Below are 9,145 nucleotides of genomic sequence, written 5' to 3' on the forward strand. Positions count from 1 at the left end.
GGAAGAGAAGGAAGCCAAAGCCAGGGAGAAATATGAGACTCAGGATAGAATGGCTGAGGCTGCATCTTGGACCCAAGGTGCAGTTCCAGAGTTTGATGTCAGTCTGTCTGAAACTGACAGACTGACAGATTAAACTGATGGTGGCTCTTTGCTTCTAAAGGCAGAGAGGACTGAGACGGCAAGACACACCATTTGGGCCAGGAGAGGATGCAGGTAGAGAGGCCATCTCAACATTTATTCTTCATGAAGACTGATGGGCATGAGATCACTGACTTTACTCTCCTGGGCAGAATTCACAGGAAGATAAGCAAAATCTTAATAGTCCATTGGATGATTTTGCTAAATAAAGTTTGTTGTTGTTCAGTTGCTAAGTTGTGTCCGGCTCTTTACGACCGCTTGGACTGTAGCACACCAGGTGTACCTGTCCTTCACTATGTCCCAGAGTTTGCTCAAACTCATGTCTTTTGAGTCAGTGATGCCATCCAACCACCTCATCCTCTGTTGCTCCCTTTTCCTCCTGCCCTTAGTCTTTCCAGCATCGGGCTCTTTTCCAATGAGTTGGCTCTTCACCTCAGTTAACCAGAGTGTTGGAGCTTCAGCTTCAGCATCAGTCCTTCCAATGAATATTCAGGGTTAATTTCCTTTAGGATTGACTAGTTTGATCTCCTTGCAGTTCAAGGGACTCTCAAGAGCCATTCTCTTCTCCAGGGGATCTTCCCAACTCAGGGATTGAACCTGGGTCTCCTGCATTGCAGGCAGATTCTTTACTGTCTGAGCCACCAGGGAAGCCCAAATAGAGGTTGGGCATTTGAATGAAAGTCCTGCCCAATTCATTATTGATCAGCCAACCTTCCTTGACCCTTGGGGATTCCATTATCTCCTCTGAAGGATTTGGCAGTACCTGCTTTTTAAAGTGAGATCATTACCTGGAATATAGGGCTAGAAATGGTTTTGCATGCATCTTGATGATAAAATGAAATGCATCTCTGTCTCTCTGTGTAAATCTACCTGAATTAGGTCCTATAAAGCACTTGGTTGTTGCTTTACAAGCAAATTTGGGAGTTTCTGAGTTTTTCTTGTTATGAACACTTGCTTCATTTATGATCAATTTATTCTCCATACCTTGACTTAAATTTTATTCTATATAAACAGAAACTTCATTTCAATTAAAATTTCTATTGAAAGTTAAATTTCGGGGCAATATCTGAAGAAAAATGTAACTACAATTAGACTTCTAAATTAAATTTAAAATTCAACTTCTCATGTTACTATATACGTGAAAAATTCAACAAAGATGGCAAGGTGATTAAGGCCTATATTTCAGATGGGTAAGTTTACACACCTCTGCTTAGAAGATGGTAGTTTCTTTTGATATTGGATCCTTTAAAATGGGAAAAAACACCAATTATTATTTTATTAGAAATATAAAGGAATATGTAAAATGGTACAAGGCATTGCTTTTAATTGTCATTATCCCTTTAGTCTTCTTCAGTCTAGAAGAGTTCTTCAGTCTCTCCCATTATGACCTTGAAACCTTTGAAGACTATACCAGGAATTTTATATATTTTCAATTTGCTTTTCTCTGCTATTTCTTTGTGATAGTTTCAGGTGCTGCATTTTGGCAAGAGTATCACAGACTGCAGCCATGAAATTAAAAGATGCTTACTCCTTGGAAGGAAAGTTATGACCAACTAAATAGCATATTCAAAAGCAGAGACATTACTTTGCCAACAAAGGTTCATCTAGTCAAGGCTATGGTTTTTCCTGTGGTCATGTATGGATGTGAGAGTTGGACTGTGAAGAAGGCTGAGTGCCGAAGAATTGATGCCTTTGAACTGTGGTGTTGGAGAAGACTCTTTAGAGTCCCTTGGACTGCAAGGAGATCCACCCAGTCCATTCTGAAGGAGATCAGCCCTGGGATTTCTTTGGAAGGAATGATGCTAAAGCTGAAACTCCAGTACTTTGGCCACCTCATGTGAAGAGTTGACTCATTGGAAAAGACTCTGATTCTGGGAGGGATTGGGGGCAGGAGGAGAAGGGGATGACAGAGGATGAGATGGCTGGATGGCATCAATGACTCGATGGACGTGAGTCTGAGTGAACTCCGGGAGTTGGTGATGGACAGGGAGGCCTGGCGTGCTGTGATTCATGGGGTCACAAAGAGTCGGACACGACTGAGCGACTGATATAATCTGATCTGATCTGATCACAGAAGTGATACTGCTCTTCATTCTACTGGATGTTCCATGATTTTGATTTTTCCTTTTACTAATGTTTATGTTCATTACTTGAGTAAGGTGATGTCTGCTAAGCAGTTGAGAAGTTGTTTCTTTAGCAGAAATCCATTTGGTTCTCTTACAATACCATCCTCCAATGCTGTTTTAATTTAGTTCATTCCACCTTATAACCCCACAAACATTGTTTCCAAATATGGTGGCAATGACATATCTAAGGTCTCTGAGCTAGTTCTATTTGTATTTACACAGTTTTGAGGTCCTGTTAGCTTTCTTTATTTGATTACTCAGAACACTTTCCTTTCCTTTTTTTCTTGATACACAGTATCACTTCTCTCTAACTTCTATCTAGGAACACTGTACGTTGGTTTCCAATATCTCACTTTGAACATACACATTAATGTACAGAAAGTATATTTCTTCAAGTTTACACAACCCATTATAGGGAAAACTAATTAGAAAAATCCTTTTAGTTGTTATAAAAACAAAATAGAATTTATGTATTAGAACTATTTGTCTAAAATAGGTTGTTGGGAAATCATATATAAAATGCAATTTTAATTCTCAAAAGAGATGAAAAAGTTGATGGGAGAGTAGGAAGAAAGTGGGATGGCCAGAATAGACAAGGGGGGAAAGCTGTGCCAACATCTGCCACCATGAGTGGAGACTGTGCCTGGGTCTGGATGCCACACGCATGAGTGCTGGGTGGTGATCACCATCTCCAGTCCTCCAACAGGTATAACCAGTGCGTGAGAGTACTCAGCTCCAGAGGTTGTGAAGTAGAGAGAGCAGGTGGAAGGGAGTGAACTTGGAAACTCTGCCCGTGCCCTGTCCTTAATACCTATGTGATGCTGTCCTTTTTCTTCTCTGGACCTCAGTTTTCATGCTGTGGAGCAAAAAGGGAATATTTCAGGACTGCAAGATGCTGAGATGAGAAATAAGGCACAAGAGTAACACAAAGAGAGTAAAACAGAAACGGATGATCAAGAAACTTTTGCCTGCTTTGGGCTCACAGAGTCTTTAACCCATGGACACACCTTCCTGCGTCCCACACTTTCAGAAAGATCTGAGATTCCAACCACAGAAGTGTTCTGTCTGCCTTCCTCCCCACCCCCACCCAAGGAACTGTCCATCTGTCCTCTCATTCCTGACACCTGTTAGACAACTTGCTGTGTTCCGGAAACTCTTAGAGGTAAATGTTTCAGTCTGTGCTTCTGTTCCTGTTCAGAATGTACTTAGAAGGAGATTCATTGTCAGAGAAGCAATGAGGAGACAGATCAAGAGTGCAGGGTTTAAAAAGTAGGAAAAGAGAGTTATTTATTTTTATTTTTTAACTTCACAATATTGTATTGGTTTTGCCATATATCAACATGAATCCGCCACAGGTATACACGTGTTCCCCGTCCTGAATCCTCCTCCCTCCTCCCTCCCCGTACCATCCCTCCGGTCGTCCCAGTGCACCAGCCCCAAGCATCCAGTATCATGCATCGATCCTGGACTGGTGACTCATTTCATATATGATATTATACATGTTTCAATGCCATTCTCCCAAATCATCCCACCCTCTCCCTCTCCCACAGAGCCCAAAAGACTGTTCTATACGTCAGTGTCTGGAAAAGAGAGTTAAAAGGAGAATTATTGCCCATAGAAACCTCTTTCATTCCTGCCGGGCTTCATTGAGGCCTGAGGAGCTGGCGCTTTGCTGTGGAGACACTTCTGGTTCAAGAAGATTTATAGATGCACCTCATGAGGCCCTTATGCTTTAAAAACTCATAGAGCTGAGTGAAAAGAAATTACAGAACTATGAAAAAATATTTTAGTGTTGTTAAAATGTGTTTTTTTTTTCTTTTAAAGGATCAAGGCCAACATGGCTTTCTCATTGAAGTACCACGAGAGTCATCGGCACAGTTGGAGGTGGTGAGTTTCAACAGGCTTTTGAAAATTATCACAACAGGCTTTCAGGTAAAGGAGCACACAGGAGAAGTAAGAGGTGGTTTTGCACTAAAATACATAAATAAGTACAGTTTAAAAATTGAGCTGCCTTCTAGGAATGGAAAGACTTAGTCATGGGCTTGGGCTCCCCAGTGGCATTCGGAACACCATACACCTGCCTGCTCACAGAACTGTTTCAGTGGGTGGGGCAAGAAGAAAATATTTCCTTTAGGCATACTAACACAAAATCAAACCTGTTCTTGCAATGAGCTTCAAATGCCAGTAAGAGAATGTGATGACTGCAGTGGCAGAAGGCAGGAAAGCAGTTGGAAAAAGGCTGTCCAAAGAGACTGTAATTAGCAGTTTCCCTAATTATCCACATGGTTCACCATGCTCCATGCATGGGCTCTCAGGTTAGTGCAATTTGGGGCTCAGCTTAGGGCTGGGGGTGAGAGAGGGTTTATATCTTTAAATTTCAAAGATTATTAAAGGCTTCCTTCCGTGGAAGGAAACTCAAAGAATATCTAAAGGAAAAATATGGTATGAACCCCAAATTAAAGCCCAAAGTGAAATATTTCCATTAAGAATTTAAGGGTAGAAAGACAAAAAGAAATCTTCCCTCATTATGAGATCCAAAGAAAGCTACTCTTAACATTAAAATTTTTCTGCCTTCTCCTCTTTTTAAAAACATATTTGCAAATTGCACTTAGTTAATCAGTTATTAAAAGTAAGTTTTTGGAAGTAACTGTAGATTCACAGGAAGTTGTAAAAAAATTTACAGAGAGTTTCTGTGTATTCTTCACCTAGTTTTCCCTACTGGTAATATCTTAAGTAGTTATAGTACAGTATCACAGCCAGGAAACAGACACTGGTACAATCCACAGAGCTTGTTCCAACTTCATCAGTTCTGTATTCACTCATTTGTGTGTGTGTGTATATATAATTCTGTGCTGTTTTTTATCACATGTGTATATTCGTGTAATCACCACAGTCAAGATACAGAACTGCTCCATCAGTACAAAGCTTCCACATTCCAACCCTTTACAGTCACATACACCCTAACAACATACAATTTTAATTTTTGCACTCTTTCACTGTTATGGCCCTAGGGAAATATTACTGAACAAGCAAAAATCCCTGCTCTATTGAGAAAATACAGAAAATACAAAAATTTTCAAAATGAATATAGGTGTATCTTGGGGATATTGCATGTTCAGTTTCAGACCATCACAATGAAGTGAATATTCAAATAAAAAATAAACAAAACATGAATTTTTTGGTTTCCCAGTACACACAAAAGTTATGTTTACCTTATACTGTGGTCTATTAAGTGTGCAATAGCATTATGTCTTAAAAAAGTGTGTGTGTGTACACACGTGCTCAGTTTTGTCCAACTCTTTGAGACACCATAGACTGTAGCCCACCAGGCTCCTCTGTCCATGGAATTTTTCAGGCAGGAATACTAGAGTGGATTTGCATTTCTTACTTCAGGGGATCTTCCCAACTCCAGGACTGAACCTGCGTCTCCTGTACTGGCAGGAGGATTCTTTACCACTGAATCACTTGGGAAGCCAAAGAAGAAAGGCTTTCCCGCCCTTGATTCAAAAATTTTATTGCTTAAAAGATGTTAACCACCATCTGAGTCTTCAGGGAATCATAATCTTTTTGCAGTAATAACATCAAAGATCACTGATCACAGATTCCCATAATAAATATAATAATAATGGAAAATTTAAAATATTGCAAAGATTAGTGAAATGTGACACAGAGACACAACATGAGCAATTGGTGTTGGAAAAATGGTGCCAAAAGATTTGCTTGATGCAAGGTTGCCACAAAACTTAAATTTATTAAAAAAACACATATCTGGGAAGTTCAGTAAAATGAAATATGCCTGCAGAAAAAAAATTAAAAGGACAGGAAAGCCTGGTGTGCTGCAGTTCATGGGAACTGCAAAGAGTCAGACATGACTGAATGACTGAACAACAACTGGAAAGAACTACTCATGGATGTTTTCACGATTTTAGGAAAGGCTGCTGCTAAGTCACTTCAGTCGAGTCTGACTCTGTGCAACCCTGTAGACGGCAGCCCACCAGGCTCTGCTGTCCCTGGGATTCTCCAGGCAAGAATAGTGGAGTGGGTTGCCATTTCCTTCTCCAATGCATGAAAATGAAAAGTGAAAGTGAAGTTGCTCAGTCGTGTCTGACTCTTCGCGACCCCATGGACTGCAGCCCACCAGGCTCCTCCATCCATGGGATTTTCCAGGCAAGAGTACTGGAGTGGGGTGCCCTTCTCCATTTAGGAAAGGCACGTCTCTACAAATCTAAGAAGCTATCTTCTGGGTTTCAGGCAGATGGGACAAAAAGACTGAGGAGATTGAGAGTGGGAAATACTAAAGATTTTTTCAGATAATGAAGGCAGATAGAAAAGCAAACCAAATAACAAACCAAAACCAATTCCACTTAGCTCTTGGTGCTTAAGCTAGGAAATTGACTCTGGCAGGGACAGAAGACAGGTGTTAAAAAATATCAGAGAGGCAACTGCTGACAGATAGTTTGAAGTACTTTTCCTGATTATCTGTGTGAGTCATCCTTTTATAGGTCAAAGTTATGCTCATGTTGGTGCATTCAGGTCAGGGCAGGACAGTGACCTGAGACTGAAGCCTTGAAGTTCCATGGGTTAATCTTTTTGACATTCTTTGAGGGTCTCCTCCCTGTGGTTATAGCCTGGGCACAAGCTTTTTAAAGAAAAATCAAATAGACAAAAAAGGAAATTCATTGTTTATTTTTTTTTTCTTTCTTCTCTTATAGCGTGTTAACAGAAAACTGGAAAGAAGAAAAAAACCAGTCATTATCGCACTCCTGTTGTTTACCAAGTTTCCACATGTCGTACTCATCCAGTGCTGATAGCTGAAATTGCGTGCGTGCGTGATTAGTCACTCAATCGTGTCTGGCTCTTTGCAACCCCATGGACTGTAGCCCACCAGGCTCTTCTGTTCATGAGATTTTTTCAGGCAAGAGTACTGGAGTGGAGTGCCATTTCCTCCTCCAGGGAAATCTTCTTGACCCAGGGATCTGATCTGTGTCTCCCATGCCTCCTGCATTGCAGGCAGATGGTTTTCTGCTGAGCCATAGGGGAGGCCAAGCAACAGATGGAAACTTCAGCTAATTAAAGCTGAAAATGCATCTATTAAGGGGTACAAAATAACTCATAGAGTCTCTGAGAATCAGTCTTGGAGTTGACCCGTGTCTTGCAGAAGGGTCAAAACTCATTCTGCAGAACTGGTCTGGGGAGGACAGCACGCTAAAGTCTTCCCTGAGCCTGGACGGTGTATTGTGTGTTGCAGATACCCCTAGGGCAGTGTCATCACTACTGATTCTAGAAACTGGACTTGCTACTGCTTCTAGTGCCAGCCTTTGTTGTTGTTGTTCAGTCCCTAAGATCTGTCCAACTCTTTGTGACCCCCGTGGACTGCAGCACTCCAGGTTTCCTTGTCCTTCACTGTCTCTTGGAGCTTGCTCAAATTCATTTCCACTGAGTCAGTGATGCCATCCGACCATCTCATTCTCTGTCACCCTCTGCTCCTCCTGCCCTCAATATTTCAGCATCAGAGTCTTTTCCAATAAGTCAACTCTTCCTACCAGGTGGCCAAAAGTATTGGAGCTTCAGCTTCAGCATTTGTCCTTCCAATGAATATTGAGGGTTGATTTCCTTTAAGATCAACTGGTTTGGTCTCCTTGCTGTCCAAGGAACTCTCAAGAGTCTTCTCCAGTACCACAGTGCGAAAGCATCAGTTCTTCAGCACTCCACCTTCTTTATGGTCCATAAAGAAGATTTGGACCATAGCTTTGACTAGATGGATCTTTACCAGCAAATGATGTCTCTTCTTTTTTAACATGCTGTCTAGGTTTGTCGTAGCTTTTCTTCCAAAGAGTGAGGATCTTTTAATTCCATGGCTGCAGTCACCATCTGCAGTGATTTTGAAGCCTGAGAAAATAATGTCTGTCGTTTCCATTTTTTCCCCCATCTATTTGCCATGAAGTGATGGAACCAGATGCTATGATCTTAGTTTTTTGAAAGGTGAGTTTTAAGCCAGGTTTTTCACTCTCCTCTTACACCTTCATCAAGAGGCTCTTTAGTTCCTCTTCACTTTCTGTCATTAGGGTGGTACCATCTGCGTATCTAAGGTTGTTGATATTTCTCCTGGCAATCTTGATTCCAGCTTGTGATTCATCCAGCCTGACATTTTGCATGATGTATCTTGTATATAATTTAAACAAGCAGGGTGGCAATATACAGCCTTGATATAGTCCTTTTCCAATTTGGAACCAGTCCATTGTTCCATATCTGGTTCTGTTGCTTCTTGACCTGCATACATATTTCTCAGGAGGCAGCTAAGGTGGTCTGGTATTCCAATCTCTTTAAGAATTTTCCAGTTTGTGATGATCCACCACAATCAAAGGCTTTAACCTAGTCAGTGAAGCAGAAGTAGGTATTTTTCTGGAATTCTCTTGCTTTTTCTATTGTCCAATGGATGTTGCCAATTGGATCTCTAGTTCCTCTGACTTTTCTAAATCCAGTTTGCACATCTGGAAGTTCATGGTTCACGTATTGTTGAAGCTTAGCCTGAAGGATTTTGAACATTATCTTGCTAACATTTGAAATGAGTGCAATTGTATGGTAGTTTGAATATTCTTTAGCACTGATTTTCCTTGGGATTGGAACGAAAACGGACTTTTTCCAGTCCTGTGGCCATTGCTGAGTTTTCCAAATTTGCTGACATATTGAGTGCAACACTTTTACATCATCTTTTAGGATTTGAAATAGCTCAGCTGGAATTCCATCACCTCCACTAGCTTTGTTCATTGAATGTACTGTACGATTTTATTTGTATATAATTCTTGAAATGCTAAAACTATAGATAGAGAGAACAGATGGTAATAACCAGCGGTTAAGGAAGGAAAGTTATGACCAATCTA

The sequence above is a fragment of the Bos javanicus genome, chromosome 4, assembly GCF_032452875.1.
Source record: "Bos javanicus breed banteng chromosome 4, ARS-OSU_banteng_1.0, whole genome shotgun sequence".
Classification (NCBI taxonomy): Eukaryota; Metazoa; Chordata; class Mammalia; order Artiodactyla; family Bovidae; genus Bos; species Bos javanicus.